Source organism: Eptatretus burgeri, chromosome 4, assembly GCF_056783735.1.
Source record: "Eptatretus burgeri isolate ZD-2024b chromosome 4, Ebu_testis_v1, whole genome shotgun sequence".
NCBI lineage: Eukaryota > Metazoa > Chordata > Myxini > Myxiniformes > Myxinidae > Eptatretus > Eptatretus burgeri.
The window spans coordinates 25,604,093-25,618,889 of NC_140964.1; the positions used below are offsets into that span (position 1 = coordinate 25,604,093).

The 14,797-nt window shown below is 40.2% G+C and overlaps 1 long non-coding RNA gene across 1 annotated transcript in view; it reads left to right on the forward strand.

Annotated features, from left to right (window-relative positions):
* The window catches only part of LOC147027656 (uncharacterized), a 29,316-nt gene that overhangs the window by 7,509 nt on the left and 7,010 nt on the right, over positions 1 to 14,797 (forward strand). The window lies entirely within an intron of this gene.

Genomic DNA, 14,797 nt, shown 5'->3' on the forward strand with positions numbered 1-14,797 from the left:
GGGGATTGCAGAATAGCTAGGGGAGGCCTGAATGAGGAGGAGAAAAGGCTCTGTGGTGCTGGGGGAGAGGGGGGACAAGAGAGGGGGAAGAAGGCAGTTGAGGATTTGAGGAGGTGGAGTGAAGAGATGGAGGTGAGAAGGCAGTGGAAGAAGGCAGCTTTGTGGATGAGAGGGGGGGTAACTTTGAGAAGGATGAGTGAGGGGGATGAAAGGTGGGAGAAAGGTGAGGGGGGAATTTTTGAGAGAGGTGAGAGGGAAGCTTGGAGGGAGAAGAGTGGGATGGTTGCTTTGAGAGTGAGAGTGAGGGGTGAGAGGGGTGAGTTGGCACTGAAGTTGGAAAAAAAGAATTGTTGATGGAAAGCGAACATTCATAGCAAACTGAGGTTTTTAAAAGTTTTAGCTCAGAGATGCGATTTAACACAATTCTTGATGGATGCAATAAAGGCGAATTCAGAGAATGGACAGAAGAAACGCTGTACCAGTTGGATTTTTTAGGCAAGGTATGAAGGAGAGGTCGAAATGAGAGCAGTCTGTTGAAATAGCAGAAGAGTAGTGCATTATGAAACAGTAAAGAGTACCACATGTGTGAGAGAGGAAGATGAAGCATTACAAGATATCGTTTTTGTTATTATTAATGTTTGAGAGAGTTTTCAACAGATTAGGTCATGGAAGTGTTGTAGAAAAAAATCTAGGAAGAAGAAGAGGAAGAATAAGAGGAAGAAGAGGCGATGGAGAAGAAGAAGAAGAAGAAGAAGAAGAAGAAGAAGAAGAAGAAGAAGAAGAAGAAGCAGCACAATCAGGAGAAGGTTAGCGTTTTTTATTTTTATTGATTTAAGATAAGAAATAGAGAGATTAGTTGGGAGAAATGGGGGACGTTCGGAAAGAGGGAAAGATAGAAATTGAAGGTAATGGGGAGAAAAAACAAATAAAATGATCGTACACCGAGGGGAACCGGTAGGCCTCAAGCGCAGGCCTCAAACACCCGGTAAGACAACGTCGACAAAAACTCACAAAATAGCACGATTTTTGAAACAAAACCAAACGAGGAACACACAGTAACATGTAGGTGAGAAAATGAAACAGTTAAAACGGGACAAATCACGACCGGAAACTTAACTTTGAGATCGTCAGCAGATAGCCCCTAACCAGACCTCTCCACGCTCCAAACCCGGAACCGGAAGTGACCAATTACCAAGTGTTCATTCAGGTCATAAATGACGCTACCAAGTGTTCATTCACGTCATAAATGTATATGCACATAAACTTAACCATAGAAATACATGCTGTGATGAACCAAACTAACATCTTGGGATTAAAAGTGCATATTTCTTTAAAACGTTACGTACTTCCTAACGACCTTTGATGTTCTGTATACTGAACACAAACTGGCCTTTGGTGTTGATTTTTATATCATAGTGCCATCTTGGGAAACTTATTCTATGGTTATAAAATCAAGCTTATAGCTACCAGTAATTTTGGAGCAGCTTGGTAAATGCAATTTGTTACGTACTTCCGAACATTTTTGACCCAATCATGGAAGTGAACCTAAAAACTGGTATGTCGTAATGATCCATGTTGAAACTTTCCATTTTAAATAATCACTTTATGCAGAAGTAAATTGCTATTTAAGATGTTCTATCAGATGCATTTCAAATTTCTGGAATAAGATTTTGTAAGCTTCACTACGACTGGGGGAAATTTTGCAAAATCTGAGATTTTACACATTTGAAGGTGCCAAGATATGCAGAAGGTCATAAGAAATGTACTGTTTCGAGGAATTGCTGTATTCTTATGTATAATTATATATATCAAACAAAAAATGCATTTTCAACCATTTTTGACAACATATACAATCATACATGTAACCCATTTCTAAATAATGAGCTAAAAAATGGAAAAAAATAGCCTGTGTTTGGATAAAAAACATTTTTTGTAAGCAACTATATCCATAGGACCCAGAGCAAAGTATACATTTTCTGAAAGCACAGACACTTGGGCATTATATAACATTAAGATTGTTTATCTTATTAAAACTGGGTTCAATTTCTAAGCTTTCTCCTCATTTAGGACCACAGTGTACACAATACCATGCTGCAAGCCCAGAGTGTTTAGATGGGAGGGATGGGGGCATTGGGAAAGTGGGGGAAATAGGAATTGAAGGTTAAAGGGAGGGAATACAAATAAAAACGATCATCCACCAAGAGGGGAAAGATGGGTAGGCCTTAAGGAACCCTGTAAGACAAGGTCGACGAAAACTCACAAAATAGCACTATTTTTGAAACAAAACTGAACTAGGAACACACACTCAGTATCTTCTTCTTCTTCTTCTTCTTTCGGCTGCTCCTGTTAAGGGTCGCCATAGCGGATCATCCGTATGATCCGCATCGTGATTTGGCACATGTTTTATGCCAGATGCCCTTCCTGATGCAATCCTGGTCGCCTCTTACGACACAGGGATATGGTACACCTATTTTAACCGGGGTATACACCGGCCCAGTATACTGGTACTCATTTCGCCAACCTCGGAAGGATGACAGGCTGAGTCAACCCCCTGGTGTATTAATTCAGTGGCCCAACGGGGCTTGAACTCGGGACCTTTTGGATCCGAAGCCGCTGCCCTAACCACTGCGCCAACACCAGGCTCATAAGGAACACACACTAAGCATGTAGGTGAGAAAATAAACAGTTAAAACAGGACAAACAACATCCAGAAACTTCGCTTTGAGAAAGACAGCAGAGAGCTCTGAGAGACCCTGCCGTCACGAGAAACCCAGAACCGGAAGATTTATCTTTTTGTTCCTTAGCCACTCCAGTGTAGCTTTGGCTGTGAGCTTCGAGTCATTGTCATGCTGAAAGGTGAACTTCCGTTCAAATTTCAGCTTTCTTGCAGAGAGCAGCAGGTTTTCCTCTCGGATTTTTCTGTATTTTGCTCCATCCATTTTCCCTTCTATCCTGACAAGTGCCCCAGTCCCTGCTGATGAGAAAGATCCCCATAACATGATGCTGCCTCCACCATGCTTCACACTCGGGGTGGTGTTCTTTGGGTGATGTGCCGTGTTGGGTTTGTGCCAAACATAACGTTTTGCATTAAGGCCAAAAAGTTCCATCTTGGTTTCGTCAGAGCACAAAACTTTTGTCACATGGCTTCAGAATCTCTGGAGTATTTTTTTGCATACCTTAAACGGGACTCCAGGTGGGCTTTTTTGAGGACTGGCTTCCTTCTTGCCACCATACTGTGCAAGCCAGACTTGTGGAGTGCTTGGGATATTGTTGTCACATACACATAGTGACCAGTCTTTGCTATAAAGGCCTGTAGCTCTTTCAAAGTTGCCATTGGCCTCTTGGTGGCCTCTCTGATCAGTCTCCTCCTTGCTTCATCATCCAGTTTGGAGTGACGGCCTGTTCGAGGCAGGTTCTTGGTGATACCATACGCCTTCAAATTCTTAATGATTGCCTTGACTGTGCTTCAAGGGATATTAAAGGCCTTTGAAATATTTTTAATCCCATCCCCTGCTATGTGCCTTTCCACAACTTCATCACAGAGGTCTTTAAAAAGCTCCTTGGTGCTTCGTCATGGTTGAGTCTTTGCTGTGAAATGCACTACCCAGCAGAGGAAATCTCCAGGAACATCCGTTTTTATTCTGAAACAATCAGAATCACTATAATTTAACAAAGGTGGAGGTCAATTCACTTGGTGTGTGCTTTTGAAGGGGATTGGTTACACCTGAGATAATTTACAATTGCTATTATAAGCATGGTGGACACTTATCCAACCAAGATATTCTAGTTTTGTATTTTTAATTAATTTCCTGGAATTTTTGGAATTTGTTTTTCACTTGGAAGTTGTGGGTTATGATGTGTAAATAAAAGGTGGGAAAAGTCTGATTTCATGCAATTTAATTCCAGGCTATAAGCGAACAAAAGCTGAAAATTTTGAAAGGTGTGGACTTTCTCTCGGCACTGTATGTACATATATATATCTATATCTATGTACACACACACACACACACACACACACACACACACACACACACACACACACACACACACACACACACACACACACACACACACACACACACACACACACACACACACACACACACACACACACACACACACACTGTGATTTGTTCACAATCTTTAATGCTTGCACTGTATGACACTCATATTTGCAGTGTATATATATATGATATAAATGGCAGTCCTTCTGTCTGTTTGTTTGTAACCAATTAGCTCCGAGACCAGTGAACCGATCTTGATGAAACTTTACTCACATATAGACCGAACATTCAGCTCCAGGATGCGCAAAGTGGCTTTCCATAAAAATGAAAAATATAAATATATACATTAAAAAAAAATTCCCATTAAAAAAAAATGGCTTTCGAATAGTGCTCCGGCGTATGAATCGTAACAAAAGGCTTCATGTAAACGCTAGGGTTTTTTGAAATACAAAATGTTCCTCTTCGTTGACTTTTTAAACATACACATTCTCCTCCTGTTATATCAGCTTTGAAACCCGAAACATAATGCCATTGCGAAAGCGAACAAATTTGAATTCGGCAACAGCGACAGAGGCGTTCAGAGGTATGCCGTTTCATAATACACGTCTCCCAATTCTTACTTCAAGAACGGTTATAATTTTGATGTTATCAGGATAACAGACGTAAATAAATCAAATACGCTGGGCCAGGATGGGTTCTGCCCGACGTATAAATTAAGTCACAAATGATGACATGAAACCAGCCTCACATTGTTGAGGCATTTCGGTTTTTTTATCTGATGCGGCAATAAATCTTCACATTTTTGAACTCGAGTCTTCTGCATATAAAACATGGTGGGGAAAATATAATATTATAGTGGTGATGAAAAAAAAAATAATGGTGGCAGCCTCTACAATTTCACAATTATCACTGACATATACTCCTTCAGAGCCGCTGTCATCCACAGGATTCCCTTGCGGAGCACGGGTATCCCGGCTAGTATAATATAGGAATATATATATATATATATATATATATATATATATATATATATATATATATATATGGGCAAAACTTTTAATAGCATGATATTTCAAATGGTTGTGGGCAGATTTGGATGAAACTTGATGGATGAGTTGGTTAGGTGATAAGAACAAGCCGATTCGGAGGTCCGGATCCAGTTCCAGCTTATCAATGTGATGCAAATTGTCAACTGTTCAGCCTGGTGGAGGTATGCGCTCTACCAAGTGCCATTTTAGTTAATCCTGCGGTTTACTCTGCCATAAAAGTGATCCATGCTGTGGAATTTGGGTACTGGAGATGCAAAATGTCATCCATAAATGTTGCCACACAGGCCTCGAACTCGGTCATTTGAAAAAAAAAAAAAAGATCAACTGGAGTTGTCTAACGTACGTAGTTGCTTGCAAACAACTTACAAAATATATTCTTCTTTCCCATCTATGTTTTCAAACATTTAATAATCTATATGAGGTCAGTCCATGAAAAACAGATGCCCAATGACTCGTTGCTCTGTGGGTTTAAAAAAAATATATTACGAGTTCACAATCTTTAATCCTTCATTCTGCAAAATTGCTCATGGTTTTGGCTGTTTAATGTTTCTGCTTTTTAAACTGTGCTGCAAGCACGAGCACGCGATCAAGTATCTGGCTTGTGTGAGCAGCTTATTGTGGTTTGCGAATGCATATCGGCCTGGGAATCAATTCTGAATTCAGCCCACTGCTTACATAGTTCTTGAGGCACAGGTGTGTCACTGATAGAGTGCCCCTGCCCATTCGGGAAGGAATTTGTGATTTGTTCTGGATGAAGGTGACAAGTAATTTCCTCTAAGTGAAGGACACCGGGAGATCTTTAATATCTACCAACTAATGTCGGCAGGTGGGACACGCACAGTTTAACATCCATCCAAGGGATGGTGAACACGTTGACGAATTGCCCTGCCCGTGAAACACCGGCATGACCGTTTATAGCTGGGTCGAGATTCAAATCCAGGATAGATAGGTCAGAGGTGAGTGTCTATATCTTTCGGTTATTCTGCCAGCTTCGCAAACAAGGAGACTTTGAAATACAGATACAGAATTTAACATTTAGATTGTGATTCATCATATCCGCCAGACACTGTGCCTATTGGTGCAGCTTGCGAGATCTAACTGAGCTTACAAAGTCAAAACTTGTAAAACTAGAAGGGCACTCAGTAGAGTGCATACCTCTGCCATGCAAGACCTGATCCACGAGAACATATTGAGTCCAACACATTTTTGAAATATCATGCTATATATCGCTTTTGACCCTGTATCTCAATGGTGAAGAATCACTTTAGAAAACAAATAATTCTCGTATCCAGATTCGGATTCAGATCTTCACCAAAATCGAATCAATTCTTCCTTGCCAAACACCAAATGTGTCGACCAAGATTTGTCCGAATCCGGACACAAATTTTTGAGATATCGTGTTATATTGTTGCGGGGCCGGGCATCGGCCACGAGCACGACCGCGAGATGGAGTTGCAGAGTCGGCTCGACCGATCGCCCGGAATTCAGATCGTACTTCTTCAGAAAACTCCGGAAAAGTACGGGTCCCTTTTTGGACCATGAAGGGTCAATATTTCTACCACGTGGTACAGGGTTATAGCCAATTTTCAAAACACCTAGAGACCACGTGGCGATTTACTGAGTCTCCACACCCTCGACGGCACCCGGACAGAACGAGCTGCTTAGCGTGCTCGTTCCATGTGCGATCCGAGGGGTTTGATCGCCGAGTTCCGTCGATCCCGAATACCCTGTTACAACGGCACAATGGCCTTGCTAATTTCCAACACGCAGCACGCTCAGTCAATGAAAGAATAGACATGAACAAGCTGAAACATTTAACAATCGGGGTATTTATTCACAATAGGGAAAGGGGAAACACAGAGCAGAATTAAACCGACGATGAAAGCAATGCAGTCAATGTACAGGCAAAAAGGACTTAACCATTCCTACTTAAAGACGGGGCCCACAGGACACGCACACGCACACACAAAGACCCAGGATGACATGGACCTTCCCGCCTCGTGCGGTCTTCGACGAGACGAGCGAACCAGGACGAGACCAGCCCAGCGTCGTCGAGCTGCGACCCGTGCCCAAGATGACCAGCGAGCGTCCAGATGCAACCCGCGCTCGAGCTGACCAGCGAGCGTCAGGATCCGATGAGCGCAGACGCCGGCGACAGGACGAGAGCAGACGTCGGCGACAGGATCAGAACAATCTCTCTTCTCTTCGTCCCCAAAATCACCAACCTTTTTTTGTCTCTCGGAGGGAGGGGCCTCTTCTCCTGACCACTCGCCTCCCAATTGGTCGGACCCATCGTGCGATTTCCTGGCCACACTCCATTGGACAGACCCGCGGTAGGAGGAAACTCCCACCCTCCTGGGCGGAGTCCCGAGCAGAGGTGTTTGTGGCTCCACCTACCTCCTCACTTCTGGCTGCGTGCTTAATGGCGATCGGGTTGAGTCGGAAATGGGGAGGGTGAGATGCCCGCTCCTTGCCGAATGGCGAAGGAGGGACGCCATGCCAACGCTAGACTCCGCCCACGCGCGTGCCTGCTGGTGAGCACGCGAAGAATGCCGCGAGCATCATGGCGTCAGGATGGAAGTGAAGATGGTGTTGTTATCGTTGGTGTTGTTAAATAAAAGCAAACCTGACGATTAAAATAACTTCACAGCGCATTTACATTTATTCACCCATTAGACTAGGGGATGGATTCTAACTAGAAACACATACTTATCGAAATAACTAAGCTATAGGAACCTGAATGTCTGTGTGCTCATGACTTCCAGATTCGCAACAGTATATCAGTTTAGCCCTATCTCTCAATGGTGAAAAATCACTTACAAAATTATCAGATCCAGATCCAGATTCGGATCTTCACCAAAATTGAAACAATTCTTCCTTGTCACACACCCAACATGTCCACCATGTTTCGTCCGAATCAGTCCACAAGTTTTTGAGATATCTTGCTTTATATCGCATTTGGCCCCATCTCTCAATGGTGAAGAATCACTTAAAAATGCTTGTAGTTGGATCCGGATCCGGATCTTCACCAAAATCTAATCAGTTCGTCCTTGTCACACACTAAACTTGTGCTCAAAATTTCATCCAAATCCATCCACAACTTTTTGAGATATCCTGCACACAAACAGACAATACGACTTCATGCAGAGCCCGATACTTGCAAAATCCATAATATAAATTTGACCTCAAATATAATTGGTGGTTGAATTCAATGACCAAATATGCAACTCCTCTTCAAATTTCAAGTCAATCGGATGAAAACTGACAATTATAGAAATTCGGCCTTTGTTGTCCTTTTGGCCAATATTGATCTCAAAAAATAATTGGTGGTTGAATTCAGTGACCTGATATGAAAATACTGTTCAAATTTCAAGTTAATGGGATGAAAATTAAGGATTTTAGAAATACCACCTTGTTTGTTGACCTTGGGCCTATGTTGACCTTTTGGTCAATGTTGACTTCAAAAATAATTGGCTGGTTGAATTCAGTGACCTAAAATATAAGTCCTCTTCAAATTTCAAGTCAATCGCATGAAAATTGAGCATTTTAGAAATGCCACCTGAGATGTTGCCCTTTGGCCTATGGTTGACCTTTTGACCTTAAGAGCTCAAAAACAATATGGTTTTTCTTGATGACAAGCTCTACCATGTGGTGAAGTTTTGTGAAGATCGGTTTAAAATTGTGACCTGCAGGCGATAAACAGACAAACAGACAAACAGACAGACAAACACAGAATTACAAAATCGACGAACCAATAGTACTTGAAAAATCTTTGATTTTGCAAGTAACAAACAGAAAGGGGTGAAAACATGACCTCCATCTCTTTCGGTGGCAAAGGTAATAAGGGAGATACATGGAAAACTAAGCGAAGGAAAGGCCTTCATTTATTACTATTCACATGATGTTGTGTTGTCTTTTATTACTATTTGCATGATGTTTAATCACTCCATTTTCTCTTTATACCAAAATTCGTTGTTAACGTCAACAACATTTCTCACACAATAATTGGATGAAATCAATATACTGAACTTTTCAAAGGTATGAACTTTGTTTAACTTTATGTTGATGCAGAAAAGAAAGAAAAATACATAGAGAGAAACAATGCTGCTGCAAAAATGCAATACAATTCTTACTACTTGTAGTAAATTCTTACTAGTTACTACCGCAGTAAAAATGCAATACAATTCTTACTACTAGTAGTAAATTCTTAACACTTACTACCGCAGTAAAAATGCAATACAATTCTTACTACTAGTAGTAAATTCTTACTACTTACTACCGCAGTAAAAATGCAATACAATTCTTACTACTAGTAGTAAATTCTTACTACTTACTACCGCAGTAAAAATGCAATACAATTCTTACTACTAGTAGTAAATTCTTAACACTTACTACCGCAGTATAAATGCAATACAATTCTTACTACTAGTAGTAAATTCTTAACACTTACTACCACAGTAAAAATGCAATACAATTCTTACTACTTACTACCGCAGTAAAAATGCAATACAATTCTTACTACGAGTAGTAAATTCTTAACAATTACTACTGCAGTAAAAATGCAATACAATTCTTACTATTAGTCGTAAATTCTTACTACTTACTACCGCAGTAAAAATGCAATACAATTCTTACTACTAGTAGTAAATTCTTACTACTTACTACCACAGTGAAAATGCAATACAATTCTTACTACTAGTAGTAAATTCTTACCACTTACTACCGCAGTAAAAATGCAATACAATTCTTACTACTTGTAGTAAATTCTTACTACTTACTACCGCAGTAAAAATGCAATACAATTCTTACTACAAGTCGTAAATTCTTACTACTTACTTCCGCAGTAAAAATGCAATAGAATTCTTACTACTAGTAGTAAATTCTGACTACTTACTACCGCAGTAAAAATGCAATAGAATTCTTACTACTAGTAGTAAATTCTTAACACTTACTACTGCAGTAAAAATGCAATACAATTCTTACTACTAGTAGTAAATTCTTACTACTTACTACCGCAGTAAAAATGCAATACAATTCTTACTACTAGTAGTAAATTCTTACTACTTACTACCGCAGTAAAAAGGCAATACAATTCTTACTACTAGTAGTAAATTCTTAACACTTACTACCGCAGTATAAATGCAATACAATTCTTACTACTAGTAGTAAATTCTTAACACTTACTACCACAGTAAAAATGCAATACAATTCTTACTACTTACGACCGCAGTAAAAATGCAATACAATTCTTACTACTAGTAGTAAATTCTTACTACTTACTACCACAGTGAAAATGCAATACAATTCTTACTACTAGTAGTAAATTCTTACTACTTACTACCGCAGTAAAAATGCAATACAATTCTTACTACTCGTAGTAAATTCTTACTACTTACTACCACAGTGAAAATGCAATACAATTCTTACTACTAGTAGTAAATTCTTACCACTTACTACCGCAGTAAAAATGCAATACAATTCTTACTACTTGTAGTAAATTCTTACTACTTACTACCGCAGTAAAAATGCAATACAATTCTTACTACAAGTCGTAAATTCTTACTACTTACTTCCGCAGTAAAAATGCAATAGAATTCTTACTACTAGTAGTAAATTCTGACTACTTACTACCGCAATAAAAATGCAATAGAATTCTTACTACTAGTAGTAAGTTCTTAACACTTACTACCGCAGTAAAAATGCAATACAATTCTTACTACAAGTCGTAAATTCTTACTACTTACTTCCGCAGTAAAATGCAATGGAATTCTTACTACTAGTAGTAAATTCTGACTACTTACTACCGCAGTAAAAATGCAATAGAATTCTTACTACTAGTAGTAAATTCTTACCACTTACTACCACAGTAAAAATGCAATACAATTCTTACTACTTGTAGTAAATTCTTACTACTTACTACCGCAGTAAAAATGCAATACAATTCTTACTACTAGTAGTAAATTCTTACCACTTACTACCACAGTAAAAATGCAATACAATTCTTACTACTAGTAGTAAATTCTTACTACCGCAGTAAAAATGCAATACAATTCTTACTACTAGTAGTAAATTCTTACCACTTACTACCGCAGTAAAAATGCAATACAATTCTTACTACTTGTAGTAAATTCTTACCACTTACTACTGCAGTGAAAATGCAATACAATTCTTACTACTAGTAGTAAATTCTTACCACTTACTACCGCAATAAAAATGCAATACAATTCTTACTAATAGTAGTAAATTCTTACTACTTACTACCGCAGTAAAAATGCAATACAATTCTTACTACTTGTAGTAAATTCTTACTACTTACTACCGCAGTAAAAATGCAATACAATTCTTACTACAAGTCGTAAATTCTGACTACTTACTACCGCAGTAAAAATGCAATAGAATTCTTACTACTAGTAGTAAGTTCTTAACACTTACTACCACAGTAAAAATGCAATACAATTCTTACTACTAGTAGTAAATTCTTACTACTTACTACCACAGTGAAAATGCAATACAATTCTTACTACTAGTAGTAAATTCTTACCACTTACTACCGCAATAAAAATGCAATACAATTCTTACTAATAGTAGTAAATTCTTACCACTTACTACCGCAGTAAAAATGCAATACAATTCTTACTACTTGTAGTAAATTCTTACCACTTACTACCGCAGTAAAAATGCAATACAATTCTTACTACTTGTAGTAAATTCTTACTACTTACGACCGCAGTAAAAATGCAATACAATTCTTACTACTAGTAGTAAATTCTTACTACTTACTACCACAGTGAAAATGCAATACAATTCTTACTACTAGTAGTAAATTCTTACTACTTACTACCACAGTGAAAATGCAATACAATTCTTACTACTAGTAGTAAATTCTTACCACTTACTACCGCAGTAAAAATGCAATACAATTCTTACTACTTGTAGTAAATTCTTACTACTTACTACCGCAGTAAAAATGCAATACAATTCTTACTACAAGTCGTAAATTCTTACTACTTACTTCCGCAGTAAAAATGCAATAGAATTCTTACTACTAGTAGTAAATTCTGACTACTTACTACCGCAGTAAAAATGCAATACAATTCTTACTACTAGTAGTAAATTCTTACTACTTACTACCGCAGTATAAATGCAATACAATTCTTACTACTAGTAGTAAATTCTTAACACTTACTACCACAGTAAAAATGCAATACAATTCTTACTACTAGTAGTAAATTCTGACTACTTACTACCGCAGTAAAAATGCAATACAATTCTTACTACTAGTAGTAAATTCTTACTACTTACTACCGCAGTAAAAATGCAATACAATTCTTACTACTAGTAGTAAATTCTTACTACTTACTACCGCAATAAAAATGCAATACAATTCTTACTAATAGTAGTAAATTCTTACTACTTACTACCGCAGTAAAAATGCAATACAATTCTTACTACTAGTAGTAAATTCTTACCACTTACTACCGCAGTAAAAATGCAATACAATTCTTACTACTTGTAGTAAATTCTTACTACTTACTACCGCAGTAAAAATGCAATACAATTCTTACTACTAGTAGTAAATTCTTACTACTTACTACCGCAGTAAAAATGCAATACAATTCTTACTACTAGTAGTAAATTCTTACTACTTACTACCGCAGTAAAAAGGCAATACAATTCTTACTACTAGTAGTAAATTCTTACTACTTACTACTGCAGTAAAAATGCAATGGAATTCTTACTACTAGTAGTAAATTCTGACTACTTACTACCGCAGTAAAAATGCAATAGAATTCTTACTACTAGTAGTAAATTCTTACCACTTACTACCACAGTAAAAATGCAATACAATTCTTACTACTTGTAGTAAATTCTTACTACTTACTACCGCAGTAAAAATGCAATACAATTCTTACTACTAGTAGTAAATTCTTACCACTTACTCAGGTCAGGTATGGGAGCATGTGCCAGAACAGCGCGTCGCTGCGTCCACTTTCCGCCGGTACTCCAGGGGCCTCCGTCTGGCCATCCCCCAGGCAGATGCCAGGCCCATCCCCATCTCCTTGAGATGATGGTCAACCTGCTGCAACCATGAGGCACGTGGTCGGCCCACTGGCCTCCTCCACTCATGAGACTCCCTCGCTGAGAGAATCTGGTGAGCAGGATCAGCGTCAGGAAAACGAGCCACATGTCCATACAGCCGCAGCTGACGCTCACGGACTATGCAGGTAACAAATCTCATCCGAGTCTCTCTCAGCAACCGCTCGTTGGACACAAAATCCGACCAGCGATAGCCAAGGATTCTCCGAAGAGACCTGGTACCAAAGGAATTAAGTCTCCGTCTCAGATCCTTGGTCAAAGTCCAAGTCTCTGCACCCATAGAGCAAGACTGGAAGTACCAAGGACCTGAAGACTCGGACTTTCGTCCTCCCGCACAGGTACCGGCAGCTCCACACCCCATGATCCAGTGAATCCATGACTCCCAGGCCCGACCCAGACGCTTCATTGACCTCCGGCTCACAACCTGCGGAGACATGAATATCACTGCCAAGGTAAGTGAATCTATCCACGACCTCAACATCCTCACCACAAACAGACACAGACAGGACAGCAGCATCCAAGATGTCACCGAAAGCCTGGATCTTTGTTTTGACCCAAGAAATCCGTAATCCCAACGGCTCCGACTCCTCATTCAGCACCTCGAGGGCCCCCAAGAGGATGTCTAAAGTCTCCGCAAAGATGACTGCATCATCTGCAAAATCAAGGTCCGAGATCTTGACATTGCCAAACGATGCACCGCAACTTGATCTCTCCGACATCCTCCCAAAAATCCAGTCCATACAAGTGCTGAAAAGGGTGGGGGGAAGTACACACCCTGACGAACTCCAGTAACAACTGGAAATAAGTCAGAGATGGTACCACCACACTTCACAGCACTCTCAGTACCAGAGTAGAGTTCAGACATCAGATCGATCAGTTTTGGTGGCACCCCACGAAGACCAAGAATCCTCCAGAGGACATCCCGATTCACTGAATCGAACGCTTTACAGAGATCAACATAGGCTGCAAGCAGCCCCTGCCGAAACTCTCGTCTGCGTTCGGTGAGGACACGAAGTGCAAGGATACGGTCAATCATTGACCTCTTTGGTGTAAAGCCTGACTGCTCTGGACGCTGGTGCTCAAGCAGATGGTGGCGAACCCTATCAAGAATTATCCGAGCAAAGACCTTGCCCGGCACTGAGAGCAGCGTCACCCCTCGGTAGTTGTTGCAGTCTTGGCGATCACCCTTCCTTTCCAGAGAGGGACAACAAGGCCCCTCTTCCAGTCAGTTGGGATGATGCCTGTGTTCCAGGCAGAGCACAAAACTGCATGCAACGACGCGAGTGCAGCATTTCCACCAGCCTTGAGAAGTTCGGCATGGATGCCACAGATCCCTGGAGCTTTGCCCCGTTTCAACTGGTTCACCGCAGCCCGTGTTTCCACAAGCGATGGTGGACCACAGTTGATTCGAGGGTCAGCAACAGGGATTGTAACACCCTTGACGTCCAACTCGACAGCTGGGGGATCAGCCTGGTACAACCGCTCAAAGTAACCGGCCCAGCGGGCCTTCACTTCAGACTCCTCTGTCAAGAGCCTACCACTCTCTGCTCGAACTGCAGTGCTCCGAGGGATGGGCTTGGATGAACGTAATGCGCGAATTCCCCTGTAAGCGGGACGAGAATCACCTGTCCACAGGTGATGCTCTAC